The sequence below is a fragment of the Onychostruthus taczanowskii genome, unplaced genomic scaffold, assembly GCF_017590055.1.
Source record: "Onychostruthus taczanowskii isolate IOZ18803 unplaced genomic scaffold, ASM1759005v1 scaffold131, whole genome shotgun sequence".
Lineage (NCBI taxonomy): Eukaryota > Metazoa > Chordata > Aves > Passeriformes > Passeridae > Onychostruthus > Onychostruthus taczanowskii.
Window position 1 is genome coordinate 30,300 of NW_024498474.1, and position 14,995 is coordinate 45,294.

The window sequence follows — 14,995 nt, forward strand, 5'->3', positions numbered from 1 at the left end:
TGATGGCCAAGTTAGAGACTGATTAATGTTTGGCTAGGGATGGGTGAGTTGAAAAGACTTTGCTGTCATTCAGTGCTTTATCTTGTAGTGGGGATGCTCGGTGAAGGAACACAGAGCCATGGAAAACATCATTATTGCATGTGTTAATGACATTATCTAGTGGGGGGAGAGGAGTTAATGACCTGCAAGTTTGTGTTACCTGCAGATAGGAAAACAAGCCACTTGCTAATTGTGGTGGGAATAGTTCACTTAATTAATGAAAATAACTATTTATTCACAAGAAGGTCTGGGTAGGCCAGTGCTGAAAGCCCCAGAAATGTGTTCCACATGGAATGGGTGCAGGTAAAAAACATCAGTGCACCACTGCTGAGAGCCCATCCCATTGCCTGAGTCTGAATTTAGAAGGACAGCTCAGTGTGTGCATGAATTATTTCTGCTGATCACTGGGTCTGAATTGTTTAATTACCCTGGTCAGTGTGGATTTGTCAGATTTGCTCTGTTAAAAGACTTAAATTTCTGCATGGTAATTCTCTGATATAAATCCATCAGCCTTGTCCACAGAGAGATCCACCGGGAACATTTGTCTGCGTTTTAAAACAGTTTCTATTTTATATTTATAATCAGGGGGGCAAGCAGGGGACTTAGAAACTTTCCAGATTAAGAAATATTTCTAATGGTGCTGCAGATGGTTTCTTTATTGTTAGAACCCTGGGATCTTCTTTGGCCCTATCTGAACAAGATTTGAGAGGTGCTATTAGAAAACAAGCTGTAAAATTAGGGGAATAGCAAGTGCAGAAGAATTAAAGAAATGGGTAAGGGCTTTGTCTCATTAGCTGGTGTGTAGCAGAAAATACAGGAAAGAAGAATTCAAATGCCCTCTTTTGTGGGAAAGCAGATGAGGGATGGAACATTCAGTGTTGTTCAAATAGAATATAAGCTGTAAGTGTGCCCAGTGGAGAATGTTTCAGCAAGGAATAGGGAATGCTGTATGGATACAAGTCAAGTGGAAATAAAGGAAGTGAGAGCAGTTAGAAGGGGCCCAGATCTCCCTCTGTTACTAAGATATCCATAATCCCTATCAAAATCTGTGCTCAGAACCTCTTCTTGGATAATAAAATACAGCTTCAAAGCCAACCAACACAAGCCCTCACGTTGGATCTCATCAGAGGGACATGTGAAAACAGATGTTCTGTGCCTCAGTTAATGTTAGAATGTTAATTAGTTCATGCTCTTTTTACTTTTTTTTTTTTTTTTTTTTTTTTTTTAATCTTGTGCTTTAGCTGTTCTTTTTACCTTGCAAGCTTTCACTCCTGGATCCACTGATCCACTGTTTTCATGGAGTACTGGTACTTCTTTTACTTGCACACAGGAATCAGATTTTAATAGAGCCCAGGAATAAGGTCCATGAAGCTATACATAAGGTATGATGTAATTTTACATCATAGGTATGATGTAAAAATTAAGCGGAAGAAAGTGATGGCATTTGTTCTTTTCTTTTAATATTTATTCCTACCAGCTCAGAGAAGTATCCTCACAATTCCTAATGATGCAAGGGAGGAAAGAAAGCTTTATGATTAGATTTCCTAAATCCTGGCTTAATTTACACAGTCTGAGATTTCCTCTGAAACCATTACATTTGCATTTCCAAATATGTTCAGTTAAAGTATTTTAAAGTGAAATTAAGGTCTGGTAGATGAATCTTGATTAAAACATTTATGGATCAGAATGGTTTGAGAGACTGTACTGCAGTGGGATAAACCTTGTCTTTATTTTTACAGTTGTTTTTTAACTGAAAATCCTCTAAATTGTAATTCAGAAACTTACTTTTTAAATTTATTAATTTAAAAAAAATTAATTTATTCAATCCTATATTCTTTAAGAAAAATATGCTTCTTTTCCATGGCTGTGGAAGTACTGAATTAGTTCCAGATGAGCCTTCAGTGAGGGTGGAGCAGTGAGGGTTCTGGCAGGCTGCTCTGCAGTTTAGCTTTGCTGTTGCTCAGAAGCTGCTGCTGAAGGAACCAAACTGGGCATTCCTGCTGCACCAGGGCCAGGAATGATCTTTGTCCAGTGGGGCAGAGCCCTGGCCCAGAGCAGGCCAGTGTCCATCCCCTGCCCGAACACACGGAGATGCAGCTGGCCCTGCTGAGGGCAGTGCTCCGTGCCTGCCACTGCAGGAGAGAGGGGATAAACACAGCTCTGCTCCCTGGCCTGGAAACAAAAATATGCTGAGTTCAGGAAAGAGAGGCTGGAATTTCCTTCCCAGCCCAGCCAGTCATCAGTACCTTGTCACACAGGGATTGGGATTGCCTGCAGCTCCTGTAACCCACTGGAGCACTAGCTGGTGTTCTCCTTCCTTACATGTCTGCTTCCTTTGGAAGTGCTGCTGAGAGTTTCTAGTAATGGCCTGAAGACACAAAGCACTGTGGAAAGTAAACATGCATTTAAATTTGCATTCTTTCCTGTGGTTCACCTCTTGAGGTATCCCACTCCTCTCCCAGTTGGTTTTTCCTATGCCAGCCTTGCAGGTCTGCCCTAATCCATTTATTCTCCGTCTCTGTTATCTCCTCTGCTTTAACAACTGTGTGCCCACAGCCTGATGTAGTGTAAGGGAAGTAAGAAACAGCTCAGGCAGACATGGAAAATCAAATTCTGTTCCTGACACAGGACAGAAGAGAGCTCAGATATCACCAGGAGCAGCCACCATTAACAGCTTCTGTTCTGTTCCTGACACAAACAAACAGCCCTTGGCTCATGCCCAGAGCTCTGAGCAAGGGCTCCTCGCCTTTTGGGGATTCCGTGGGTTTGAGTGTCTTGTTGTACGTGTGTGAAGGGTTTCTGCTGCTTTTCCCTTGGGATAGAAATTAATTTCCTGCAGCTGCCATCATATGAAATCTATTGGTGTCTTTTCTAGGTGGGCTTTTGGAGCTTCCATTTAAGTCTTCCCCCCACCCCCTTTTCCCTTGTTCTTTTGTTAAATCTGTGGAAATGTTTCTCTCTCTGTGGTGGCTCAGGGACACCAGAGGAGCAGTGGCAGTTCCATATCTCACCTGCTTTGGCAGTGGTTTCTGCAGAAATGCAGGTGAGTCTCTTGGGGCAGATGAGCATTTTTTGCACCCTCTGGCAGGACTGCAGAGCTGCATTGCTCCTTTGAGGGGAAGGCTGTCACACAGCAGTCAGAGGGGTCACAGCTCCCTGCACTAAGTGGGAGGGGATCTGCAGCACCAGGGCCAATGCAGGCCAGCTCCTGCACTGTCTGGCTGGAATTGAGTTAGGACTGTCAGCATCCTCTTCATCTACACTGATCCTGGGGGAACTGCACAGACAATGGTGCAGTGGGAGAGGAATACAGAAACAAGTGCCCCTGCTGTCAGCAACTCAGATGTGAGATCCCATTAACTCAGTGGAGCTGCAGTGGTTTCCTTCATCTGTAAGAAATGTAAAATTCCAGGAAACTTGCTTTTCAACAGTAGCAAAATATTTTTAGGAGCTTTTTGTTCTTCCTGAAAATGAAGAATGCTTAAGGCATTAGTTAAACATGGTACTAAAGGAGAGCTTGCAATTACTTGAGGACTGTCAGGTGAGGTGGTGAGATCTGGCTGGACATGGCAGAAGCACAGCTGGAACTATGTACAGATTTGGAGGAGAATGCAGAATTTAACCTGGAAGGGCAAGGAGAGAGTAAATAAGAGGTCATGTACTTCCAGTAAAAAGATATCCAACTAGAAGCAAAGCTACTGTAGAGAAAAGAAAATATATGGAAGTACATTTCCAAAGTTTTCAGAGCTTCTCCATTCTGTGAATATCCATTGTGCTTTCCATGTTCAGCAGAGAAAGATCTGGAAAGCCAAGTGCTCGGTGCCCTGAGGGACAGTGCTGCTGAGCCCTGGTGACAGCCTGGGCTGTGCAAGGGACAAGTGAAGGGTGCAGCACTGCAGCATTCCCATTTTCTCTCAGGAGACTGATCATGCCACCTGAAATGCCAGAGATGATCCAATAACTTGTGTGAGGGGTTGTACAGTGGCATAGTGTACAGCAAAGCAGCAAACCTCTTACAGCCCTGGGATCATTCCTGCTGGGAACCCCAGAGGAGAGCAAGGTTTGCCACGTGCCACAGACTGAACCTGCTGGCCATTGGGAAATGCTTTGACTCCAAAGCAGCACCTTCCATCTCCAGTACAGGGAGCTGTGGCAGCACAGGTCTTGGTGACATACACAGAAGAGACTTCATCTGCTTTATGGGCTGTATAAAAATGTGATTAAATGTGCTGTCCACTAAATGGGAGCAGCATCAGGATTCCAGCCAAAGAGTAATAGGATTAATCTCAGGAACATAAAATGTGGTATTTTAGGGAAATGTGAATCCTCCCTCTCAAACAATTGCAGCAGGTGTGCAGCTTTTGCTTGTTTCCATCATATCTGCTTAGGCTCCTCTGGCAAACATTTGATTAGTTCCTACATATCTAAAATAAATTAGTATATTTGTTTCTGCAGATCAGTTGGCATGGCATGCTTTCCAGGGAACTGCTTTAGCAGGCATATCACTGACTTCAGCATTTTATCAGGATTCTTGACTTCCATAAGCAAAATGAGCAAGGGGGAAAGTGGGAAATGGAAAAACTGAAGCAGGGAGGTAGAAAACTCTGAGATAAAATGGAAGTTAGCTTCCTGTTAAATGTGACCAGGTGTTTCAATTATTAATTGCCATCTTGTTAATTCAGTCGTGGGTGCCCATGGAACATGATGAATGAGAGCAGAAATGTTAAAAGGCTTTGTGAGAGAAATTAGATGGAGGTGATTTCTTGACTCATTTTTCCACAAAATATGTTTGGGTAAAGTCCACGAATTCAGAGAAGACTTTGGCCCACTGAGGGAATGGGAATCAGCTTGGGGAATTCAGAAAAATCCAAAAACATGGCATAAAAAGCTGCTTCATAGTTGCTATGATAAAGCTACAAAGACCAATGCCTTGCTTAGACCAATCCCATTTCTTAGAACAAATATTCCAGTTTTAATAAATAGATTTTTTTAAATATAAAGCAACAGTGCTGCTAATCTTTTCATTACTGGAGTTACGTGAATTAAGATAAATTAATAGTGTTATTTTCTGCAGTGATAAATTACCTGAAGTAGTTTGGTTTTGTCTTCATTACAAGTCTGTCCCTTTTTAGGGAAAATTGTTCTCCTTTTTTGTTTTTCCTAAAATTGTGAGTTGATAATAGGTAGTATTTAATGATACTGCCAAGTGCTGCTGCTTCACTTAGAAAGAAGACCTGAAGTAATTTATTTTAATGTGCACTGTGATGTTTTATTTGTGTTTAGCTTTATCCAGGTTATTCCTAAATATGCCAAAATTTCATTTAAACAAGGCATAATAAATAAGGGAGTGTGTTCACTTTTGCTATTTAAATTTCCTGCAAAGAAACAAATAAGTGTATGGCAGGTTGGGCAGCAAAAGCCTTACCAGGAAGTGTCCTAGGCCGATTTTTTCTTTTTCATTTCAAATCACATTCACTGAGTCTGGCTTGCTGGAATGCCTTCCCCACACAGGGCGTGGGCTTACACTTCCTCAGTTTGGGACAGAAATTCTCTTGTTACATGTAAGGTTTACTGAAATATTCTGCATTAAAACCAGGATTTCAGCCTGACCCAGACCAGCAAACGAGAGAGAGCAAAGCTGATGGTTTGCATTCCCAGGCAGCTTACTCTGGGTGTACACACACTCCTGTTATCCATGAAAAGAGGGAAAAGCAGAGGTTTCTGCTCAGGTCAGACCCACATGAGACCTTTCAAAGCATGGCCAGCCATAAAGCACATCTGCTGCAGTGCTCCCTGCAGAGCTGCAGGGAATGGGCTGCAGAAACACTCTGCCAGTCCACGGGGCTCTTTGAAGAGCTTGTAAGGCAGACAGCAGTGTAGGCACTGGGATCAATTTTTACAGTGATATTCAATAAGTCATTAACAAGATTAATGAACTCTAATGAAAAATGCAGGCTCCTATGCCACATTCTACTCAGATCACTGTAGCTTAAAATTGCATGTCATGATTTTATTAGACATATTACTTAATTTTTCTCAAACTGGCCTTTTTATTTAGGTTACAACTTATTAAACAGGGTTCCCCCCCTCCACTGAAATAGGATTTTTTAAAAAATTACTTTGTACAGTAAAGTACCTTCCTAAGGTAAATAGTTGGTGATCAGTGGGCTCAAGGCTGCTTTGCTGCAGCAGCACGAGGCCCAGATGGGCTCTGCCAGTGCGATGGTGCAGAACTGCACTGCCTTGGAAAAGTGCTGGGAATGTGAGGGGTGTTACATCCCAGCCTGCATCACCTGGGGAAGATGATTTCTTTGGGGACTTGAACATTGGGGAGCCCTGGGGAAGCTCTGTTCAGTGCTCCTGCTGAGGAGCACAGAGTGACTCTGACAGGAGAGCACAGGGACAGCTCAGGGAGCTCCAGCACGGAGTGGCTGTGACAGGAGAGCACAGGGACAGCTCAGGGAGCTCCAGCACGGAGTGGCTGTGACAGGAGAGCACAGGGACAGCTCAGGGAGCTCCAGCACAGAGGCCCAGCCTCCCAGGGAAGGAAACCCGTGGGATGAGCCCCTCAGCACAGCTTGTCTGGGTCTCAGGGTGTCTCTGTGTCCCAGGGAGAGGCACATGTCCTTCTCTTGGGAACACTTGTGGGATTTCTAAATTAATGAATGGAAGTGGCTCAAGAGAAGTCCAACCCAGAATACACAATCAAGGTGTTCTTTGCCTGTAATCCAGAGGGAAAGAGGCTTAATAACCATGTTCTTGCATCTGTACCATCTCTGACCTTCTTACTTCTCATCTATTCCATTTTTTTGAGAAGCTGCTGGTCTTTCATATCCTACTGCTTAGTGCTCTTCCACAGGAAATTTCTCCTCGGGATTTATTGTAGTGCTACTCCTTTCACACACCTTTGTAGTCTGCTCTCTCTGAAGACTGTCATTCCTCTGAAATAAACCCTAAGGAAATTCAAGAAGTCCAGGTAGGAGTAAGAAAAGTTTAGTGGATATAGTGGCCAGTCTTTCCAAATGCAGTTTCCAGTCAGTCCATGTGCTGGGAGTTTGTGGTGCCTCCTTTTGTACTCCACTGGTTCTTCTGAGCAAACTTGATGGAGAGAAAGTGGCCTGTGTCAAAACACAGTTGGTTACCATTTATTTTTCCTTTTGTGCAAGTTTTACTTAAAAACTACCTTGAGTCTTGCACACACCTGTGTTCTGGAGACCAGATTCAGGACAGGGCACTTGTGTGATTTACAAGTTAATTTAAAGGACTTGCAGGCTGTTACAACATGCAGGAGCCAAGCTTGTTTTTGATTCACAGAAGTCCTCATTCCTGGATTGATTGGTTTAATAACCTTTGTTAATAAAGCAAACTGAAAGCTTCTTATTCCTCTGGGCTTGAGGGGTAAAGAGAGGAAGTTTCAGTCTCTCAATAACTTGTTAGCTTTGATTTCACAGAGCATGTTAGAGTGCTGTGCTCTGCAAATATTGCTTTATGCACACACCTCTTGTTTGAAAAGACACCTCTGTTATATCTGAAAAGCCATCTATTTACAGGGTAGAAGAGAGCTTTCAAATTTAGCTCTCAAGTTGGATATTTATTTGAATGATCCATTTGGAGCAGTCCTTTTGCACTTCCACTATTTTCTCTAAGGGATTTGTGGTCCTGAGGCAATACTTCAGGAAAGCAATCTCACCAGAAGAAGATGAATAGCAGACTTCAGCAAGGTCCCCAGTTATGAGTCAAGTTAAATGTTTGTTTCTTAGTAAAATCTCACCAAAAAAAAAAAAAATCACCTTAGATTCTTCATCCTATTCCATTGAACTGTTTTCCCTTCTGAGGGCAAAGGGAGGCTTGCTGCAATGATGTAAATATTGTGATAAGCCATGTGGGAGGCTGCTGACTTGTACCAAGTTTTAATTCATTCTGTTCTTCTCAGAAATCATCCAGAACAGCTTTTCTTTTATGGATTCTGGGAAGGCCTTTAAGAGGGGATGAATGTGGGCAGTGACCTTCAAACTAGAACTGGCTTGGGATCTTAACTCTCATTCATTGTCAGCAGAGCATATGCCTCCAAATGTGATGAGAAAAATCCAGATGAGAAAATCTCCTGTCTGCCTGAAGTCTGGACAGGACAGAGAGCAGTATTTCATCTTACTGAGAAAGTGCAAAGCAAGTTTCTCTTTTAGGAGCCTAAAAAGCATTAGACAGCATTTGTTAAGTGTAAAGGGGTGGCTGTTCCTCAGTTTCTGGAGTTCATCCTTGTACATCCTTGTGTGTGGTGTTCATACACTGTGTAATACATCCTGGTGTGATGCAGTGTTCATACTTCCTGTGTGCCACGGGATCCAGGGAGGCAGAAGACAATCCTGTGAAACACGTGAGTGAATGTGCTCCTTTATAACTTTTCTATGCAGAATTCTATTAAATTCTATTAAATTCTCTAATTACAAGGTTCAGGAAAATGTCCTTGATGTTGTACTGAGCAGCAATGAAGGTAACGTAGACAAGGTGGGACATTTTTGGTCGATCCCACCTATTTAGGAAGAAAAGGTTCTGTTATTTACAAACAAAATTGTTCTCCACTGGTGCTAAGGTTTGGGAACAGAAATCATTAAGATGCTTCTGTCATTTAGAGAAAGAGGATTTAGGTTTGACTTTCTTGGTATCCTCTGGAAAGGCTTTGGAGAATTCAGATACAAGCTAAAATGTGAGAATTCCAAATGCAGAAAGAAAGAAGTAAACAGAAAGGGGCAAAGCAAAATGAAAACTCAGGTTGAAAATCCTATGTATTGAAAAGTTCTGTTGTTAAAAAATTCCTATGTATTGTTGTTGTTCTTGTTCACTGGCACTGTGCAAAAAGCTGAGTGCACAGGGACACATGGGAGCAGCAGGGCAATGCCACCAGCCTTGGAAGGATGGCTGTTGCCTTGTGATTGATTTACCACAAAGGTCAGCTCCAGGCACATCTGTTTTCACTGTGATCCCTAGTTCACCCCGTAGTTCTGTATGCTGCTGAGATGTTCAGGGGGAAAATATGGGATGAATTGGCTCTTTCAGTGGACTTCCAGAAATCTTCTGGAATTCTGTTGCCATTATGGGCACACAGCATTGTTCTGCATGAGACTCAGGGAGAAGCTTGGGGAGAGAGACCATGAGGGGAGCAAAGAGCTGTCTGAAAGGAGAGCCATGGTGGGACAGGATGTATACAGTTATTCAGTCGGAGAATAAATCCTTCAGGAAGAGTGGGACACAGTGTGAGTTTATAGCCTGAAATGTGTGAGTTAATATTTACAATGTGCATCCATCTTTCTCTGTTTCTTGGCTGTGCACTGGGTCTTGGCTGGACCTGTATCGAGTACAAATAATGATATTAAACACAGTGATTAATGTCTGCTTGAGGCAATTGGAAGGTTATTTCCAGCTTTTACAGTGCTGCTTTCTGTGCAGCCCTCGAGCACAGCATATGAGGTACCTGGCTGACAGCACACAGAGGTGTTTTATTGATCTCCTCCGTTCCACTCACTAAATCTGCCAATTTTCAGCCAGGCACAGCACCAGGACCATCGAGTCAGCACCCACTGCAGCTGTCTGGACAAGCCAGGTCTGGTGACATCAAAGGAATTCTAAAAGTTCTGATGAGGGGAAGAAGGGGGGAAATCCCCACTTCTGAGGTAGTGGGGTTAAAGGGGTTAAAAGCTAATTGGAGGCCTAAAAACAGGAGCTGCCATTTAAAATGGCAAACGTGAATTGTAGTCTGAAATGAAAACCCAGATTTTGATGAGGGTTGTATGTTCTAAGCCATATATATATATATATATATATATATATATATCTCCTTGAAAGTGCTCATTAAACCAACAGATTTTATGCAATACAAAAATGAAGAGAAAATTATTGAGTAGAATGGTGAGAAATAAAGGCTTTTGTCTGTATGCATTTTCAATGCTTCTATCTACTGGAAAAGATGATTTCTATATAAAAATGTCACTTCTTGGTAAATATTGAAAAAAACATTAATGTCTGAGCTGGCTGGAAACACAAAAAACTGTGATTAATATCTGATTAATTATTAAATAACAACTTTAGTAATGCATTTTCCCTGTAGACACAGTCATAGTTGGTATCACACATATTAAGATAATTCAGAAAAGCTGTCTATGTACAAGAAATATACATATTATCCAAATGGATTCAATTAAACCCATATCAGCAGTCAGTGCCTCAAAAATTAGGAAATAGCTGATATTAGCAGTTGGAGGGCTTACTTAATTTATTTCCACTTGGGTCTTGGCAATATTAATTTATTCTGTAGAAAATACCCTAAGCGTACAGTAATTTTACAGTAGGTTGCAATGCCCAAAAGGGAATGAAACCAATTAAGTGAGCAAAAGAATGAAACCAAAGGCAATGAGGAACACTTGACTCAGGAAGTGGCCTTGTTCTGGTACCTCATGATCAGTTCCTAGATCTTGTATTTATATTTTTCTTAACAATTCTGTGAGAAGGCAAAGGCAAAATTAATTAAATTATTAATTAAATCCAGAGTTCATGCTGTATTGTGAAGCACTGAGATAACACTGCCAAGAGAAATAAATCAAATAAAGGGGACTCAGTAAAATGAACAATGGTGAAATGAAATGCATTCTAATCCATGATTTCCCTTATTATCACCACATGGAAACCCCCTCTGTAAATGTGCCTCGTGTATGTGATCAGCTGACAGCAGAACAGTCCCTGGGAAGCATTTTCACCCCCTTTTACAGAAGTGTGCCAAAGACATGGAGATACAAAGTTATCAGCCTTTGTTGGAGTACTGGAGGAGGAATTTCTTCAATAGCATGCATGTTTTGATAAGAATAAGCCAAATTTACTCCAACAATTCTGTTCTGATGAAGCCTCTCTTAGAATAATGTATGATATTCAACATCCAATTCAATACTTCCAAGATCAAAATATTCCACTCCTGTAAATGAGATAAAAATATAAATTGGAAATGTAAGATCTTATCCATGTTAGAGGAGTAGAACTTGGACATGGATGGTCTGTGCAGACCACAGATGTACCTTCATGAGTGTCAGAACACTTTCATTTAAGGAAAAACAGGACAAACTTCTCCTTGTTTGTTGAGGCTGATTTGTTTGGCCTTTGTTTTGTTTTCCAAAGGTGCTGCTGCTCTGTGCTGGTTCCCAGCGACCCATTCTTCATGGCTGCTAATATCCATGGATCCAAGATGTGGTTTGTGGCCATGTGTATGTGCTGTCTCTGCAGATCCCTTTGGTTTCGTGTAACTCTTGCTCTTTTTGAGAGAGAACATTTTCCAGACACTTCCACCACCAGGCTGCCTTAACTGCATTTTTGTATCAGCTACACAGTTCACAGGTTGTAATGGTTTCCAGATGGGTACAGGTTTTTTTGATATGTGTAATCTGCATTTTTTAATGTTGTGTAAATACTCCATTTACTATTTAGTTAATAATGCAAAAAATGTGCTTAAATAAAGGTGCTGGTTCAGTATAATTAGCAGAGCTGTTTGTGGCTCTGTTTCAGACCCCAATGGTGTTTATTTCATGGCAAAGATAAGACAAAATGGAGCTGGGATTAGCTTGAGAATTCCAACCAAAGGAACTGCCTCAACAGCAGTTTCTTGGCAGAAGTCAAGCAGGAAGGAGGAATTCTAAATAAACAAAGCAGCCCATTGCAGCATCCAAAGGTGATTCTTACTTCCTAGGAACAACAGGCCTTCGTGCACTTTTTTTTGGTCTGGGACAAGCAGGCTTAGTTTGTGATTGGAAGCCCTGGCTGGAGTTTTGAAGCTCAACAGATGAGACTTGTCTGTGTGCAGCACTGTGCAGATAAAAGGCACCTTTCAGCAGCCCAGTCTCTAATAATGAGTTCCTGAGCTTCATGAACTCCTCATTTTGTCAGTGCTCCTGTCACATCCACACGTGAAGCCATGAGCTGCTCTGGGTGCAGGCCATAAATGCACTGATAACATGAACTGAGGGGGATGTAAATCAGGGTAAAGTTCATCAGTGAGCAGGAATCAGTAGGGAGGAAACAGTAACATTTCAGCTGTTTTTTGCTCTGAGAAATAAATTTATTTCTCTGGGCTCTTCTGGGAGGAGGCACAGCACTGGAGTGGAAACCTGGATCTCTGCTTTTCACCTTACTCTGCTGTAACTCAGTCACAACAGCAGTGACTTGGGTTTGACTGAAGCTTTATCTATAAACACAGCCCTCATGGCTTTATATCCCTACAGCTAATTTCAGTTATGTTCATCAGTTACAGGCACATAAATATACCCTGGAGACACAGCCTATCTATAATAAACAAATAGAAATATTTCTAGTTAATAGTTTGGGGATTACGAGAGCTCCACTTTTTAATCCGTATTTCTCTTTCACACTTGTCCAGGTACCTGGAATTTTTCACCATTCCAGTCAGTGCAACTTTTGTCTTTGAGAAAAGAGGCAATTATTGCTGTTTGGGAAAGCTCCCAGCTGAGCACATCCAAGGCCAGGATGATCACCACTGTCAGTGTTCAGGGGCTCAGACACACTCCTGGTACCAGGTACAGTGATGGGACCTCCTGCTGCCACCATTCCTGTGGATTTCCCCTCTGGCACACCACCAGGAGTGCAGCGTGCACCTCTGCTGCCTCTGGAGCAGCCACGTTTGCTGCACACATGGAGCAAGGTTGTGGTCCTGCTGTGACCCTGCAACAACAGACTGGGATGTGAAACCGATTGTCCAGCGGCACCAGGCTGTGCCTGAGGATCCAGCAGTCCTGGAGCCTTTCCTGGGTACTGGGAAAAGAAAAAACTGGTTTGCCATGTTAAAGTAACAGCCGAAAGAAGCTGCATTGTGTCAGGGCTTATTTTCTTCCTCCGTCTGCCCTTCCCTTTTCTACCTTCCTGTTTTGGGGTTTTTTTATTTTGAATTAAAATTCTGATTGTTATGGAGTTTTCTGAAAGGCTCTGGAGAAAACATATGTGTTGATTAAAGTTAAGGAAACTTTTGAAAATAAAAGTTTTGAAAGTAGAAGTGGGTTTTCAATCAGATTGTAAGAAATGCAGAAGAAAAAAAAAGACAATAAAACAATCCCAAAATACAGAGATGTTGTTTTAAGGGCAATTTTGATCTCTTTAAGAAATTTCTTCAGAATTAGTGATTTCTTTTGAAAACAAGGAAAACCAGACTTTCTGTTTAGACTAATGATATAAAAAGGTGGTTGAATATACATGTGAATTACTGTTACATATTACTTTTAAGACATGAAGACTTTTAAAACTCATTTATTGAAATAGCATGTCCTTTATTTTCAGGACCTGACCTAAACTTAATTACGGTCAAAGGTGGAACTCCAGCAGTTGATAAAATATGCTGATCTACTAACTTCAGTTAAAATGAGTACTGGAAAGAAGATTGCAGACAGGAAAAAAAAGAGCAAATTTCAGCTAAGAAGAAATGGTGTAACTCTGTGGTTCAGAAAGGCCTGCATACCAGCACCTTATTATTGCCAGCAACAGTGGCACAGCTTAGGGGTATGAGCCCCTTTTTAAAAGCATATTCCCTTCACAGTGAATTCTGAAAGCCTGTCAGGAAAATCAACCCTTTTAGCAGCATTTCCATCTGTACTGAGCCTTCAGAGTTGCTGAAATCTCTGTGGGACCTAAACGTATCCTTAAATGCTGCCCTTAGAGACATTTCCTGAGGAACGAATTTTCTGAAACACGGCCTCTAAATGCATGGAAAACCAGCCAAGCGTCTTTGTCTTCCCATTTCTGAACTTGACATCAATTATAAAAACACTGATTTTTAAAGGTTCTTCCAAAGGAGCTCTTTTCTTGTCATTGTGTGTCACTCTGTCCAGTCACACTTCAAGCCATGGATTTGAAAACCGACCTGCAGAAGCAGCGACCTTTGTCAAAAATTTAACTTGACAGCTTCTCTGTGGGACTTTCAATTAGGATTTTATTTTTAAGAAAAAAAGAACACTGAAAGTGTCAGTGCAAACATATGGGAGGCCTACACATACTGCCTTCTGCTTCAGACTGCAGGATGATCAGGAACACAAAATGCCAAGTTTTGGAGAAAAAAGAACTTTAAACCCTTGTTTCAGGACACAGAAAGAGCAGTTTATGCTGTTTGGGTGCTGGTGGCTCTGAGGCCTCATGGGCGTCGCTGAGGGCTCAGCCCAGCGGGCAGAGAGGCGGCTCCGTGCCACCGCTCAGAATCTCCTGTTTTCCACTTAAATTTGGGAGTCTCGATGGAGGACGTTTAAAAACCCCAGCATGTTTCAGTGCTGGTTGCTGAAAGCTTAGATTCTGAGGCGGTGGGAGCTGGTGTGGCTGGAAAGAGCCGAGCCCTCGGGCCGCTCGGAGCCGCCTCAGCCTCGAGGGCAGAAGCCCCTCCCGGCGTCCGCATGGAAACGGGATCGAGGTGTGGGAGCTGCCGTCCCTGGCAGCTCTGCTCCCGGGCTGCCTCCCTGGAAAGCTCATTGCTGTGGCTGTGGGGAATCCCAGGATCCGGTGGAAGCCCTGGCTGCCGCTCCAAGCGCGCTGAGCCCGGCCGGCCCTGCCTCGGCACCGCCGCCATTACCGCAGCCTGGTCAGCTGCGGTGAATGTTACACCGCTCCAGAGCGGAAATTTCCTCCTGAGGTGTGGAGAAAAAACCCGTATAACTGAGTTTATAGCTCGAAAAGTGGTAAAACAGCCCTTGAAGAAGTCATGAAATGTGAATGGACTCAAAGATTTCTGCCTGAATCATCAGCGAGCTTTAAAGACGCACAATGTGTGTGTGAGGGGAAGGCAGGAGCCCCGGCCGAGGAGCGTTCCTGAAATCCCACTGACTTTGTGGTTTTTGTTGTTTTATTTGTATTTGTCACTGAAACGTGACTGGAAAACTGATAAAAATGCTTTGGATAGACACCAGGGGTGAAGCTGCAAAGGACCAGT